Here is a 17716-nt window from a genome sequence, read left to right as displayed (position 1 = left end):
TCATTCTTATTCATATTTATTCCAATTTCTTATCTCACCTTCGGCTCATGTCGCAACGTTCTGCACTCGAAAGAAAAAATTCCTATCCGTATTTGTCAACTAAATGGAAAAACTTACTAATTTAAAACTAAACAGGAAAAAGTTTGGAAAAGTAGACAAAACTGTTATTAAACCTCCCATTAGCTTGCTAAGCCGCTTCAACAATAGATTTTGCAATGATGATGTGATCATATAATGTGAAATATGTTAATAAGAAACGGCAAATAGTGCAGTTTTATGCCCCTAAAGTGAGTTGCATTGGGCCGGTGTAGAGTTGCAACCAATAAAATACTACAACTAGTGTGAGGGACCCCCTGTAGATATTTACTGCTTTACAACAGCTGGCTGGTTCTTAATTTACTTGCATTTAAGGAATGAAACAGAGTTACCAATTTACGATCGTAAAATTTACTAGCCTGTAATACTGCCTCACAATCGATCATAGTCAATTAGCTTGATACGAAAATTGTTACAGCTGCACTTACATTCGTTATTAATTACTTTATTATTTTTTTAACATCTATATCTAATCCCATGTCTCCTCGGGACTCATTTAAAACGAAATTTCCTTATGAAACATTTTCAATCCAAAGTTATGGATCTATCTGAATGAAAATTAGTCAAAATTGTACTAACCACTTCCGGACAAAGACGAAACATCCATTGAGTGAAGTGATACTTCTGTTTATGGATTTTCCTCTAAACTCGGAATTTTTTAAAGGCATTTAAACCTCCTTAATGATAAGTAAGGCGCAGGACCTTGTATTTTACTCAAATGATGCTTTAGAGGGAAGCCTTCGTATGGCTAAGGATGTTACTTCTCGGGGAGGAAAAACCAAGGCCTGAGAGCTTTACCCAAGAGCCACCCTCTAGAATTAAGAGTCTGATTAAACGGACGGGTCTGGAGGGTGAGCTCTAAAGTCGGGGAGCCACAATAGATCCATAGGGGTCGCGGTGGCGCAGGCCTTGAGGCCACCCTAATTTAATCTAATCTAGAGGGAAGCCTACCTTAACCCAGAAATACCCACGACTGTCTTTTTCTAGAAAAATGTAGCAAATAAACGACATGGGTACAATTTGGGTTCAAAACTCAAAGAAAATGGAGTCATTTTAGGAAATATCTCAAAAAAAGACGTTCATTCAGTAAATAAGCAATTTTAATTGAAGGATTTTGTTCGACAATAGGTGCCTCGATGGACGAATGGTTAGAGGCGAGACCAACAAAGCCAATATGGGTCAGCATTTTATTTGTTAGTTAATAAGGGAATTTGTTGTGTTGCCAGTCACTTCCGTCATGAGCATCTCATTTGGTAGTAGGACGTAAAGCTCGACTGAAAAATTAGACATTACTTCTTGTTTTTTTACACTCATTTTTTGTGCGATAAGTTACAGATGCAGTATGCAGTTACAGGTCCCCTTGAAGAACTTATCAAAATATATGAAGTTACAACTTCCTGCGCTTTTTCTTTGCCTTTGACATAGAACACACTCCTCACGAGCGTTCAGGGAATATTTTCTAGAAAAAAAAAAAATTCCGAAATTAAGTGATCAGAAATAGTATTCTTCATAGACCAGCAAAGCATTACGTTTTATCACTTCAAGAAAGCCACTGAAATATGATTCGAAACCATTCTTCAGTCATGTGTCAATAACAGGCTACGAATCCTTCGGGAAGACTACACCCAAAGTCCTGACAACGCTCATGTTGGAAGATACTGAAGCGTGGGACGCTTATCACTATTACAGCACTGAACGGTCCAGTTAGAATCTGTAAAGTCATTAAAAGTATAACAGCTTTGAGTGTAGATTACACTTAATTGGAAAATGAAGTAAGATATAAGCTGTAGGAGTTTTCCTTCCACTTGAATAGTTAATTAGTAAAAAAAAAAAGAAAACCTATAAGGCGTCGTTGGAAAAGAGAAGTGGAAAACTGCTTAATAAGTTTTCTATTTAAGTTATTAATAATTTCCTGCACGTAATGAGTAAGTTCTTAATCGGTGCGGGGGAGTCAAAGCCAGACTTTATCACAGAATTTTACTTCAATTTTATTGGTAGACAATGCTAATGTTGGAGGTGACTGGTGGAAGGGTAAATTTTCTTCAAAAAGTAGTCCACTTCTTGTAATCAGTTTCCTCGGAGCGAGTGGAAATTTAAAGTGAACTCATTAAACAAAAAAGGAAAAGCTTTGAGGCAAGTTTTAATGAGTAAGAGGGCCTACTTATGTGTTAAGTTCTTTGAAAACAGCTTTTCTTTTATTTATTTAAGTGTGCGGATATGAGGGAAAAATTGTATAACTACTTGTTGATCTTCTAATATTATTACTTTTTAATTGTCATTAATCAAATTCTTAGTGAGCTTAATTTGTAAAGGTGTTTCGTTATTTTATTATACGTAGTTATACAGTACAGTATGTATTTTATTATACGTAGATATACAGTACAGTATGTATTTTATGTAATCTGGGAATAGAATCCAGTACCACAATATATCTCAGTTTGGCGGTCACCATTTTTAACCACTTAGGTACTTAGTGAATAAATATGGGGCCTCTTAGAAGAATAATTCCGATTACAGTCCCCCAAAGAAATATCCCTAAATTTAAACAAAATTAATTAAAATAAATATTCCAAATAAAACTAATTAATTAAGCTAATTTCTTTGATTTCATCGTAGATTTCGGCCAGAACCTTGTTTTCTAAAGTGGAACCATTAACTTAAACGGAAGTTCATAGTTTTTCGTTTACTCAAAAACAATCATAACTCAACGGCTAAAAACTCAAAACGAATAATTACTTCCTTTTGATGACTCAGGATGACTCTCTCAGGATTTTGTTTCGAAATTTGATTTCGAAAATAGTAATTTTGTATTATAATTAATTACAGTACGATGTAATAAAGAAATATCAACTCATTATTAATCCCAGTTACTCTGACGAGATTTAGGGGACGATACTTTCCTTATTATCAACTTGTGGCGGCATTTAATGTTCAGAGGTGAAAGGTCCCCTGTTGACCTCTTGAGGCTAAATAGACCAACGTACCGGTACACAATCAATACCACATCGATTATAATACACTCCTCCACACTTTGTGTAAGTATCCACTTCACGGTGGTTATCTATATAATACACACTTTTTTAATAAATGTTCTTCTAATTTTAACACTTTTTATTTATCATTATTCTAATTATTATATACAGTTAATTTATCCGAATAAATTTTATTTGTAATTATAATATTCTGTTGGTAAGCCTTCGAGTGAATAAAACAAAGAAATACTTTGCTCATTTGAAATTTCGGATTATTACATTTCTCTAGTGCATTTCTTAAGTGTATTTGCCATTCTATTTTGTTGCACTTTTCAAATGAGGTTTAATCAAGATGAGATCCGACTAGCTCATGTTTGGGTGCTGAGAAAGGAGAAGATTAGCATTATCTCGAATTTCCAGAGGCTCTAACTTCTTTATCCGGACCATACTCTCCTTAGCAACCTCATAAAGAAGTAAAGAAGATATATTGCAAAACATGAAAAGCTGTCCCTCAAGGTCTAAGAAACTTTATTAAGTTTTATCTTCTGTAGAGAACCTTATCGACTCTATTTCTAATTTCACCTTGTGAATTTCCAGATTCTTCGATGCAGGGTTGGTACTTACTCTTTTATTCATATTCGGCATCTGCTACAGCGCATTACACCGCAAGGTGGAATAGAACATCCAGCGAACCAACTGATGCTCCATGTTTACCCTTATTAATCTTCATATTCTCTGTTAAATAATTTAACCTGAAGACTATTTGTTGTATAATATTGAGCTTTGTTTGGGGCTAGCGTTTGTCTTTAGAGTACGCTTTTGAGTTTTTTGAATCACTGATGGCTAACATACTTGAAACGAGTTAGGAACACTTCGAAATATCGAACCACCAAATGTTCACAGCATTACCCACACAAAGTAAAAATATGTTCTGTCTGATTTTGCAATGTTAATTAATGTCCTAAATTTATATCAAAATCATATTTGAGTTTAATTGTTTAATTTCGACTATTTACTAAATCGTTCTCATTAACCTGCATTCGTGCTACTAATTTGGAACTCGCTATAAACAACGTATACGATAATAAACACATTCTTGCTGATAAATACAGTACTCGATTTCATCTTCTAGTATGGTTAAAACTAATTTAAATCCAAATCTGAATTTTGCAATTTCAAAAAAAAATCTTCAGAATGGAAATAGCCTAATCATTTAGGAAGAACCCTTTTTTTTGAAGGTTGCGCGCGATTTAAGAGGCAGGTCTACTTGCTGTCTGTATTGGCGCAGAACTTGACTCCCTTCTATTGCGTGGGATACGGGTTAAGCACGTAGTCCTACTTGAGCTAACTGATAATCTATTCAAATTGATCTCTTTTTTTCTTTTTTTTTTCTACACTATGCATACCTTTTAAGAAAAATACTAAGTATACGGCATCAATTAGTACAAAAGCACCATTTAGCGACAGGTAAACTATCATTACCTTGTTCGAGCACTTAGAGACCCTTTAATTTAGTTCTCTGATAAATAGCTTTCAATAGGTATTGAACGCTTCATAATGGTCTCTGTAATTTAAACATTGTTTAGTCATTTCAAGTTTGTCTTTCAGTCTGTACAATCAAAATCTATTGTTCCCTGGATTAACCTTGCTATTATTGTCTTATATCTCTCTACTTTAAGTAAGAGAAAGTGATGCTAATGCGACCTTTTGTAGACGTTTAATTTTCGCCATAAGAATAGATAACTAGTCAACAAATTCTTTGATTCTTTTCTTCTGTTCAATGAAGATTACTTGATCTACGCGATTGCTCTCCAATTCAAAGACAAAATCCACTTAGCGTTTCCGGTAAGAAGTTTCTAATTTATTAAGCGGATGATACATTTCCGTTTTTATTACAAAAGGAATCAAATAAAATTACATCTAGCTCATGAAGAAGAACTAAATTATATAATATTATCAGAAGAGTTTAGCTAAATTGTGAGAAGATGCAGCCACATTGAAATGGTGCTCTTCTTTTGGTTATTACAGAAGGGGATAATCAGTTGGAGGTAGATCTGCTAGGATTAACTTTACCTCTGCCGAGAGTGCTTCTTATAAAGAAGGAATTTGTGGCTCGATGAAAGGAAGAGATTCTAAAAGGTAGATTACAACTTAATATGGGGCTTCCATCTTAGCGCTCCCTCAGATTTCATCCCCAGACCATCTCCTCTACCTTTCTTACTTTTTTTTATAATAATCCTAAAAGGGGAGGAAAAAAAGTTATCAAGAATCATTCAAAAAGGAATGATTAATAATTGACTATTTTATAACATAAAAGAAGATCATCCCAGTAAATCTTAATCAATACAGATTCAAAGTGCAATGATTTTTTATTTTTATTTAATTTTAACTCTTAACTCTTAATCAACTTTATTAAATATTTATAACTACGGACCAAACAAAATTTTTAAAAAATAATAAGTAAAGTAGTAAAAAGTAATTGCCTATTTTTCCAGGCTGGCTTTACATCTAAATACCAATTAGGTGTCCTGGACGGAGGCGACTAACTGTAAATTTCTTCTTTTAACCATTGAATAAAATCCAAGGCCTAAGACCGGGAATCGAACCCAGTATCACAATGCATATTAGCTTTGCAGGACTCGTAATTTTTCTTTTTTTATTGAATATATTTATTTATTTACAACCTGTATACATACACATCAAGTGATCATCATTGAGTTATGCACAGATTGTAGGCTGAATACGAGGTTCCAGCGCCACAATCGGGAAGGCATGCTGAGAGGGGCCAGCCAATGCTGGAACTCTCTAGAGGTTGTAAGGAAGTTTAGGAAATAGGTAAAAGGTCGCGGGGCCAACGTCGTTTCAGGCGTCGTGGAGGACTGTTGGGATGTGTTGTTGTGGATAAGGCTTGTGCTGTGGGATTAGGAGTATGGTTAGGCTATTATGGAAATTAAGGAAGCCGAGAATGGATTAGGTCATTGGCAAAAGGGATATTGAGGTCTGTGTGGAGGGTTATATTGGATACATAATAAGGAGCGTTGACGATATGCCGAAGAACTTTAGATTGAAAGGATTCTCGTAAAAATATAATAATTTTTTAACAAAAGTAATGACTGTTTAATTTCAACCATTTATCGTTTGAATTCTGTATTTTAATCCCGTTTGATAACATGAATTGTAAATTTTGTAATCATGAATGAGCGAATCAATTTTAGGAACTCTTGGCATTGAACTATCCGGTAGGGCAGTTATGTAAGAGTTGATCGCCAAAAGCTGTCCAAAAAAGCGTATTGAAAAACGTCTAGAAAAATGTTGCCAAAAATGGGCAAAAACGGCATTTTCAGAGATTTTCCTTGTCACCTATTACATAACTAAAGTAGCGCCCACACGCGTGATTTGATTTTCCTGAAATGGGTGGCATTCGATTCGAAATTCTGTATGATAAAATTAGAAAATCGATTATTACAAGGCAAATTAAAAAAAAAGAAAAGAATCTGTTGCAAAAATTCACACGAATTTCCTCTTACTGTAAATAAAATTTTCCTTAATCCTAAGATTTTTGTAAATTTAAATCTAAAATCTGAACTTTCCGCATTTTCTGTTTTTTATTTAAGCTGAAAAACAACACTTTTTCGGGCTCACTGGGTCTCAAAACGATGTAGAAATTGTATTGATAGTTCAAACATAGTTTAATGCATTATTGTGCATATTCATTTAGCTTACTGCAGATATTAGTAAAACTTTTCCGTGTATTGAAAATATTTCCAAATTTTTACGTTATAAAATGTGGACCATATAGAAAGAAATATAAGTTTTACACATCCATGCATGAGAGCGTAGAATAAAGAAATAAAAGAGAAAAGATAATCCAGCAATAAAAGTCGCCGGAAACATTCTATCCTCCATTTTCTACTTTTGTATCAAAACACCGGAAGTAAACAGAGTGTAGACGTAACAAAGATGGTAAAAGCGAAAGAAAAGTCTAGTGCTTCCCTTCCTCACTCAGTTTCCCAATGTTGGATCTCTTTCCCCATTCTTCATGCTCCTCTTTCTCTTGGTTTTCGGTGTTCTTCCACTTCTTGTCAACCACTAAATCTTCCCACTTTCACGTCACCAATTGTTGTTTGTTGCTTTATCCACCCAATCTTCTATCGTCACAATAACCGGTGCCGATGCTTTCATGTGCCCGTCCTCAGTAGCAGGCTCACTCAGTTAGGAGCAACGGCATTCTCTCGGCACACAGTTCTCTTTGTCCTCACTAACTCGGCAACAACCAATCACTGGGTCCTCCTCACAACCTGTTTCTCTTTGGCTTTCTCCCTAACCAATCACTCACTCTCTTTTTGAGCAGAACTCCTATCCGTCTTTTCAATTTATTTATAGCCAACGGTCAATACACAGCCCGGAAGTGTTGACAAGGCAATAAAATTGTCAACATTTCCTGTTTCTATAAAATGTTATAAGTGAAATGCCTAGAGTATGGCGGAATAGTAGGGGTATTTCGTCTTATTTCGGAAAACGTTGGAAGAATCTCTTTCACTTTTTACTTTTCCCCCACCACTCTTAGTTAGAGGAAGTATCGCAAATTTCCAAAATAAATTCTGTTTTCACAGGACTTTAACGTTTTGAATTCTGGGATGCCAGTGATCTGAGACATGCCAGTTAAAGACAGCCATGCACTTTGATTGCATCGACAACCTAAAGAACTCTACGACAAAAACGAATTACTGCGAATGGTCTAATTACCATTAAATTTTTATTTCGGGAAGTTGACATGGTCGTACTAGAAACACAGAAATAATTCTGTTTGATCACATCTCTAGATTGAAACTGATTTACTGTTAATCGAGTCAAGATCGGGCCAGAAAAACAGGCCGACAGGCCCGACAGGCCGCAAGAAACATTCTGATAGGCCGCTAGTTTTGCTAGCTTCTATTCTGAAGTTTCTATTTTAAAATGTATAATTTTTTCTAGAACTAAGAGTTTTTACTGCATGTTCATTGAATTCTATTTAATAAAAGAAAAGTAATTGCAACAGCTACGTAGAAGAACCCTTAATCAAATTCGCCTGGAAAAGTGTTTCAAATACAACTTCACCATCAGTATACTACTAAATTTACTGAAAATCATTTGTATCTTTTGCAAGAAAATCGTGGAAAGCTAAAAGACTTATCCGGAAATTAGCAGTTCCTTTTATTTTTCGTTAATATTGCATAAGTGATAGGGCAACATATTCCGCTAAACGGGGAGTTTAGAGAGTCCACCCCCACAAACACAAGAAGGTTTCACAATTGTTGTTTGTTTGTTTTCTCCCTAATCTTTTAGGTGTCAAAGGGTATGCAGTTTCCAAGGCTCCCTGAGATGTCTCGGAATATAGAACTCGGAGAAGATAAGGCGGATGTTCTGAATGGAAAACTTTACCAAGTTTTCTATTAATTTTTCAGTCAGTAGTTTGATAGATTTCATGTGGGTTGGCCTACACACCACTGCGATTTCAGTCAGAACTAGCGCCTTCGCGTGTCTACTTGACTAAATGGGTAAAAAAGTTTTGGAAAAGAGGCTTGACTTAAAAAAAAATATCTTCCATCCGAAAAATGTAGCTATCCTCAAAGGAGCTTTTGCAGAAAGAAATCCAAGTGGTTTGAAGTAAGCGTTGTTGGAACATCCAGCCTATTCAGCAGGTTTTTGCCTGAACCTTCGTCTTCCACCTATCCTTAAATCTAAAGAAGTTTGTAATAAATTTTGTGTCATTAGAAGAAGCAATATCATCCCTTAGATGGGTATTTTTACACAATTTCAAGCCATCTAGAATCACACTTTTCTTTGGAAGGGATAAAGATGCACAAAATGCAATGTACTGAAACGGAAATAAGTGCATTTTTGAACTTGAAACCACACTACTTCCGGGCCGAGCTCTCTTCATCTTGTCTCCTGTAATAATTTGGCAAAAATTCTACCGCATCACCATAGTCGGTATTCTTTTCAACAGCTCAGACAGTGTGAAGACACTCTTCGTAACCTGGACCAAAGATGCTTGATCTCTCCTCCTTCTACAGACCCTTGAATGACGACTAGCGCTCCTTTTTCTGGGACTAACTCTTGGTCACGACCTTTGCACTCTGTCCTGAAACTCTCTTTTTTTCCCGGCTGTTCTCTAATTTCCACTTACTAACTAAAATTACGTAAACAAATTGAGAAAACAACTATAAAGATAACTAAACTTACCTAGACATAACTAAGGCTCTAAGTAACTATTTACGTTCCTAACCAGTCATTAATTATTGTGGACATTCTATAGATGCTTTAGATAATTTTTTTCTCATCGGAAAAAATATTTTACTGGAATTGTGGCAATTAAAGAAAAGAAGAAAAACTTCTGAGAGAAATGAACATATACTAACGTATATTATGTACATACTTACAAATTTATAGAGAGAACTTATTACTTTGAAGTACTTGCACTTTAGATGTAATATTTTCATCGATTCAAAAAGGAAGTAATTATACAGCAGTCAGACAATTTTCAGTTTTATTAATGAAGACTAAAAAAAAAGGAAGAAAATGAAAAAGAAAACTTGAAAGGAAAGCGAGTAGTTTATGCAATGATATTTCTGCATGACATGACCTGCAAAAAAAAGAAAATCAAGGAACAACAAACGATTTTTGTGGAGAGGAAAAGTAATGTGAAAAGTGAAAAAAAAAACCGAGAATTTTCAATTTTCCATGTTACTAATTAGAGAATGATGAAATAGAAACTCTTACAGCATTAAAGTCCTGAACTTTGAAAGTCGCTCTCTTTACGAAATTGGAAGAGGTTTTTTTTTAACAAAAAAAGCATCAGGTAATTCTGTAATTCTGTCATTCTATACTTCGAGTCGTAAATCCGAGCTTTTCCAACGCTTTTGAACTATATACCATCCTCTAAACACAATATTGAACCTATTTATTTCAGCTTTTACTTTTAATTAAGAGAGAGAATAACTTAGAATATGCAGACAACGGAGACATATCTACATTTTGTAGAAACTTGTTCTGTATACGCGCTAATTAATGAGGGACTTAAAAGTTCAAATAGATGCTTAAGAAGTAGCTTCTTCTTTGTTTTTTTTTTGTTCGTTTCTCCTCTCTTTCTGGTTCTGCGTAAGTAGAGAATGGTCCGGAAAAAAGCCTGGAAGAGGTTTCTTCTGTGTACGGATGTGCAGCCTTATCTAAGCCAGTAGTATGCCCTTTCTTTGCTCACTGTTCTGGGAGAGATTCCACGCACAGACATACCAATGGAGAATCACAGTACTCAACATGCTGCCTATATCGTTCCTATTCAAACCAAGTTTGACGAGTCACATTCTGAACTTTTGCGCACTCGATTAATATATAACATCATATTGCTACCTTTATCGTATCCAATCCTTCCAATCAAAACTCCTCTGCCTTATTATCACTAACCTCGTCCTTCTCAAAGACCTAAATATCCCTTTTGCCACTGAAACAATCCATTCACGATTCCACAAAAGCCTATCCTGCCATCCCAATTCAACAGCTCAAACTCTTTCCTCATCACCCCATCTTGATAATCCCCTGCGACGTCTAAAACGACATTGGCCTCGTGATCTCCTATCCTAGACCTTTCCAGCAACTAAAAAATTCCCGAGGGTGTCAGCACTGGCTGATTTCTCTCTTCCTGTGTGTCCTTACAGGTTGCGGCGTGCGTCGGCTATGTCGGGCAGCTTTCGCATCCTGTATTGTACTTGCACCATTCACACTTTGCCTGATGTTTATGTATTTTTATTCAGGTAACAAATAAAATAAAATAAAAAACCTTTATCGTGACATTCTTATAAATAATATCGATCTAGGATTAATCATTTAGCTCAGTTATTGTGATTAATTAAGCATATAATTTAGGACAAGTGTTTCAATGGTCTGCCTTAGTTTAATTTTAGTCTAATTAGTCAAGTCTTCAGTTACGCCTCTCCTCACATTTACATATCTATACTAAACTTTATTACAAAAGTAAAGTAATGCCTATTTTTTCAGGCATGCTTCACGTCCATCTAACAAATTAGGTGTCGTGGACGGAGGCGATTAGCAAACGTACTTTACTGCAAATTCTTTTTTTATTAACCATTAAATAAAATCCAAGGCCTAAGACCGGGAATCGAACCCGTACCACAATAAATATTAGCTTTGCGGTCCTCGCCTCTAACCGTTCGGCTACCGTGGCGCCAACTTTATTACAATTATTTAAATATTATTACAGTCACAACAAAGTATTGATCTAAAATTGCTGTAGGAAGAGACAATAAACTAACAAAAAAATAAATAAATGTGGAAAAAAATTGCATACTACCCCCACTTTAATATGACTGTAGCTACCAATAAATAAATAATTGCATCAGAGAGAGAAAAACGCAAAATTACACCTGGGAAATTGTTCGCCTGTAATTACTTTAGTTCCCTCTAGAGGATCTGCAGTGAACTAAGTCGTATTTTTTGGGTGGTACACAATAAAACCAGATTAAAATACTAAATATTCCAAGTATGACATCCAAAGCAATTACTTTAATTGAAAATATCTACTTGTAGTTTATGTATTGTTGTTAAATGTTTCTAACCTACCAAACTGGAGAAAATGGAGCAAAAAGGAGAGGTACCCCTGTTCTTCCTTAGGGCAACACCAATACTCTTACAACAGACATCACTTCCGTTACGTAAAGTAATTTTACCAGAATTCCGCTTCATGCTTTACTATTTTCGCTTAGCCCTTATTTTACAAGAAGATTTCTCGTAGTGTTGATGGACAAGGGCGGTAATTAGAGTGGTAAATACTCTAAAGTATCTCTCTCCCAAACTCCTACTGACTCAGTACTGTACAGGTTACTTTCTGATAGATAGATTGCAGTAATTGCTGTAGCACAAATCATGACGGGTAAGGTAGTGTGCAGCAGTACTCTGTCTAACCGTAGCTTGAAGAAGGTGGATCAGCTTCGTTTCTACTCCAGGTAACGACAATAAAAACGCGGTGTAGGATACAGAAATTAGTATTCTTGGTTCGGTATTCTTCGGCTGGGGAAATATAGCTTCAAAGTCATAAGAGAGTTTTACGCACAAAGGAAAGTGAAGTCAGCTTCAACATCATTTTTTGGGTGTGCAAAATTCTGTACGAGTAACATGAAACACCAATTTCTTGCTCTATCCAACAAAAGTAAGTGTTTATAAAACTCTAATTAGACCCACTTGCAATTCTAAGAGCCAAGCGAGCTTGTTCTCAAGTTTAATCTCAAAGTAAGGGAGGAGAAAGACTAACGACACTATCAGAGCTCTATTTAAGAATGTTAATGTTTACCCTATCATCAGATGCACCAGCCTGCATTAAGAACAGAGGAGAACAATGTATTATGAACGTCGCAGAAATAAATGTATGAAACTAGAAGCAATGACTATGATTAGCGGCAAATGCTGGAAGCAATTCTTCGAAAAAGAGTTTGGCCAGAAAAACAGGAAATCCTCTTGGGTCTCCAATGTACCCCATTCTGACCACCAAAACACTACTTTTCACATTGAAACTACCTACGTTGGCAATAATATTCAATAGAAACTTGATTACGAGAATCAGAAAACTTTTATCCTCAACAGAAACTTCATAAACAAAAAGATAACTGAAGTGGATTTCAAGATCGTTCATCGTGTGATGCTTTAAGTTCTAGATACAGTTAATATTGAATGGAAAAAATGTGCCGCGGCCATTCTCAAAAATATCGCCAGCGTGTAACTTTAATGAAATATAATTAACGGGAAGGGAAAGCCACGTCACGTGTGAACAAAAGTGTTGTTTTTACTCAATCTAAAGAAATGTCTGTCACGTGAAGAATAAACAAAAGCCTAAAGAGCTTTCCATTTAGTTTTGTTTAATTAGGATGAAGGGCGGAAGGAAAATAGAAAACTGTGCAGCATGAATATTACAATTGTTCTGTAATTGGATAGAAAACTTCATTTCTAAAAAAAATAAACTAGAAATATTGCTGTTTTAATTAAAAGAGCTGCAGTTTCTATTGTCTACAATGTGCCATACATTTCCATCAATTGTTTGTGGGCATCTCGAAGTGTCATTCTGTAGAGATCGTGCTCATCTAGCCTTTTTTCTTTTCTTTTTTTAACCACTCGATTTTGTTAGCATTGGAGTAGCGACTGTGTGGGTGGTTGATTTAGTGGGTTCCATTTTTCTTTCATTAAATGTACCTTCTAAAGCAAGGTTGGCTTTGTTGTCTGTTTCACGAATCACACGTTGGTAATTTTACAAGTCAATATTTTATCACAAAATTATAGTTTTCAAATTTTCTTAGAAAAAGTAAAAAATTCAATTCAAATTTTTTATTACACCCAGACATTTAGGTTTTTCAAACCCTACCATTATTATCTGAGTCTCCAGGTGCATCAAACATCTGGAGGAAGAAAAGTGTTCTTTCTAATACATCGCCTTTGAAGGACACTTTCCAATCACAGCCAAACTTTGCATCAGAATTTAAGATCTAATAAAGTAAAAGTCATGTAAAGCACGTTTTTATATTTTTCTTTTTATTGTAGCTTCTTTTGCGAAAGACACACTACTCTTTATGAGCTGTGAATGGTCTCTGTGATTTCTTCGACGAGTCCAGTGCCAATCAGCTACCTCAATTTTAGTGACAACCGTTTCTCGAATTTCAGGGCATTCTGCCACTGTAAGAATGTGTGATTTACTGGTCTAATTATTGGAATTACGGGTAGCTTTGTGCGCTTATTTATCAGTCATTCTTGTCGGAAAACAAACCTAGTAGCCAAAACCGTAGAGTAACCTGGATGAACCCACTTCTTCAGGAATCTTAGCGATCCTCGAGCATCCAAGCCAAATAGCACAAATAACAGTCTATATTGACCCCTTACGGCTGTAGAGTATTTGATGTATGCAAGTATTTGAGTTTAACGAACGCACAGGTAAATTCTGTATGCTAGCGAGACGTGGGTATAGAACGAAAGGGTGCTTAGAGTGTGGGTGAGAAAGATCCTAAGAAAGATATTTGGTTCTTGCTTTGTGAACGGTCAGGGTGATTGGGGAAAATGAAGAATTGCATCAGCTATAGAGGGAAGAAGATATCATGGCCTTTATAAAGATAGATTGGCTCCGCTGGTTAGGTTATGTGAAGAGTATGAAAGAAGACAGACGTCTTAAAAGACGACCCGATGGAGCTCGCCAGAGAGCGTGACCTCACTTGTATTGACTGGACGACCTCCTGGATTGAGATGTCTGGCAAGCTCTGCCTAATCCAAGGATTCGTGTGAACAGTATCGAGGACAGGGGTTTCTGTGAAATTTGCCTCCTGGGTGGAGATATCAGGCGAGAAGTTAATTCGCAGTTGGAGGTAATTCCCTGTTCTTATCTATCGGCTCCCAGCGCCCTTCCCTAGGTTCAACTGAGGATGCTGAGATTGTGTGATCTTACCTAAGAACTGGTTAATGTAGAAGCAGTTGTGAGATTTCACACTAAATGATTATTGTTTCTTCAAATTGAGGCAAAATTTTGGTTTCGCAGAAACTCGTAGTGAGAGTCGTACAAAAACGATGACTGAAAAGAACAAGAGTATCTTCATCAACGAAAATAGTACGTCAGCTTTTATATAAACGGCGGGGAGGGATAATAGCGCTTGCGCCTTGCTAGTTTATTGATTTGCAAGCTGAAGGGTGAGAGCAGAAATGAGATAAGGGGACACAAAGCGGCGTTGTGAGGGGTACGAACTGTTGGATCAGGCATGACTGGGTATCCCCAGCTTTGGGGAGGGTTTGGTTTCGGGGGCATGTTGTCAGCGTGTTTGTTATTGTGTGCGAGAGAGCTTCGCCACACTCAAGTTGCGCTTCACTGGCTCAGTCTGCCATGTGCTTTCCGACGGTTATCGTGCTCAACGGATAATTTTCAATCATTAAAAAATAATAACAATAAAAGTAATATAGGTTCGTGTTTTTATTTAATTCTTGCCCTATTTAATTAGTTTAAATAGGTAAAACCGAGTTAAAATTGTTTAAAACAACACTTGTAAGTATCAAATCAAAATTTTAAATGTTGTGCTCTATGTAATTAATGTTTTTGTTACGAAAAATTTGAATTTTTACGCACACGACTTTGTTTTACTGAGACCATTATCAGGGATTTATTCGAACTTTGAAGTTTTGTTCCAAAACAAGTTGAATAGCATGAAAGGAATGTTGAATGAAGCGAAACATCCCTCGATTTCCAATAAAATAATTTTGAACATTAGCGATTGTAATGTATCTAAGTAGACTGTCTCGTTACCATATTATACGAGAGTCGTTTGAAAAGTCCGTGCAAAAATAAAAACTAATTAATTTTTTGGGGTAAACCTTTTTTATTTTTCAACATAGTCTCCTTTTAGGCTTATACACTTCGTCCAACGCTGCTCTAGTTTGTTGATCCCTTCCGAATAATAGGATTTGTCCAAGTCTGAAAAATAGCCATTCGTTTCTGCAATCACCTCCTCGTTTGAATAAAATCTTTTTCCCGCCAGCCATTTCTTCATATTGGGGAACAAATAGTAGTCCGAGGGAGCCAAGTCTGGAGAATAGGGGGGGGATGTGAAACGAGTTGGAACCCTATTTCCATTAATTTTGCGACCACAACTGCTGAGGTGTGAGCTGGTGCGTTGTCGTGATGGAAAAGGACTTTTTTGTGGGCCAATCGTGGGCGTTTTTCTTGCAGCTCGGTTTTCAAACGGTCCAATAACGATGAATAATATGCACCTGTAGTAGTTTTACCCTTTTCCAGATAGTCGATGAGGATTATTCCTTGCGAATCCCAAAAGACAGTCGCCATAATCTTTCCGGCCGAAGGAACGGTCTTTGCCTATTTTTGGCGCAGATTCCCCCTTGGTAACCCATTGTTAAGATTGTTCTTTGGTCTCAGGAGTGTAGTGATGTATCCATGTTTCATCCACAGTGACGAAACGACGCTTAAAGTTCTGCGGATTCTTCTGGAACAGCTGCAAACCGTCCTTGCAACACTTCACACGATTTCGTTTTTGGTCAAGCGTGAGCAATCGCGGCACCCATCTTGCGGATAGCTTTGTCATGTCCAAATGTTGATGCAAAATATTATGTACCCGTTCATTCGAGATGCCCACAGCACTAGCAATCTCACGCACCTTCACTCTTCTGTCATCCATCACCATATCATGGATTTTATCAATGATTTCTGGAGTAGTAACCTCAACAGGGCATCCAGAACGTTCAGTGTCACTTGTGCCCATATGGCGACTCCGAAAATTTTGAAACCACTTATAAACTGTTCTAATCGAAGGTGCAGAGTCACCATAATGTTTAACAAGCTTCTCTTTAGTCTCCTGAGGCGTTTTGCCTTTCATAAAGTAATGTTTAATCAACACACGAAATTCTTTTTCGTCCATTTTTTGAAAATCACTCGACTTCCTCGATTCAAACGAATGCCAAACACAAAGAAATAGACCGATTCGGCTGAAACTTGGTGTGTGTTCTTCCTAGAGATGCTACTAACTAAACATAACCTCGATATGCGCCAGTAGTGCTATCTCTCTGACTTTGCACGGACTTTTCAAACGACCCTCGTATGTGACGCAAACACATAGTTCACTATAACGGCACTTCAAAGAGATGTCACCCCTTATAAGTATTTAGAAGTGTCCTTAATCAATTTTTATAAAAAAATGTTGCAAATAAAAGAAACGTTTGTAGGAAATCGTTTTATTTGAGAAAAATTCTTTCTGCAGTATACTAGTTCCGGCTGGAAGGATTTCGACCGTTAAGTTACTGTCGGGTTCTAGAAAGTGACACTTTCGAAATGTTTTATGAATATTGCCAATTTCTTTCATAGTTGTTTTTTATTTTCTGCCAAGTTTTCGACCAAGGGATTAGGTCATCTTTAGGGCTTATGTTTATTTGTCAAATATAATATTTTTCGCATCGTTATATGTAATGTTGGTGTGTCTTCTGTCCAGACTGTCGTACATATAGGATAAGCCTTAGTCCCTTGCTCGAAAGCTGGGCAAAAATTTAAAAAACAATTAGACAGAAATTGGTAATAATTTTTATTTCTTTTTGGTTGATGAATCAGTCACCAAAAACGATAAACAATAACCATTAAGTGGTCCAAAGTTAGAGTTTCCTGTATTTCTTTACTTTTTGAGTTATTTAGTTTACTTAAAACTTATACACACTACGAACGAAACCACTACAAAACGGGCATATCCGGTCAAACCTTAATTTAGAAAATTTGAAAGATCGCTGTTAGCTTTCTCACCGGAAGTCAGAGAAACAATTATGAGTTTCTCTTACTGCAATTTGGTTATTCTTAATAATGATCATTTTCAACACACTAGCAAAAAAAAAAAAGTATCGCATTATCGTCGTTTCCCTTTTTTAGCGTTTACCGTTTACCCAAATCCGTTCACGCGGAAGTGCCTCTTACTTCAATAGATTTTCAAGCTTTACTTCAAAAAACGGCTCTAACGATATTCTATATCTTTATGTTCTCAAAAGGGATCTATGCCTTTAATTGAGGAAGCCATTAACTTCAGTTTAATGTATACTATTATATATATTTATATTTTCATTTAATTTAAAAATTTTCCCTC

The 17716-nt window shown here is 36.2% G+C and overlaps 1 protein-coding gene across 4 annotated transcripts in view; it reads left to right on the top strand.

Moving 5' to 3' along the window:
* Positions 1–17716, top strand: part of LOC141445982 (frizzled-2-like) — a 364823-nt gene that overhangs the window by 93513 nt on the left and 253594 nt on the right. For 2 of the 4 annotated variants that reach the window (XM_074112292.1, XM_074112293.1), the window contains exon 1: positions 14923–15129. The exons of 1 other annotated variant lie outside the window; for it this stretch is intronic. The gene's annotated coding sequence lies outside the window, so the exon portion shown is untranslated. Of the gene's footprint in view, positions 1–14921; positions 15130–17716 lie in introns of those variants that run through there. One more of the 4 variants, XM_074112299.1, reaches the window with a different exon arrangement.

The sequence above is a fragment of the Rhodnius prolixus genome, unplaced genomic scaffold, assembly GCF_049639745.1.
Source record: "Rhodnius prolixus isolate KJV_2025 unplaced genomic scaffold, Rpr scaffold_1, whole genome shotgun sequence".
Lineage (NCBI taxonomy): Eukaryota > Metazoa > Arthropoda > Insecta > Hemiptera > Reduviidae > Rhodnius > Rhodnius prolixus.
Note: the sequence above shows the minus strand (reverse complement) of the source record. Positions and strands in the feature narration are given on the sequence as shown.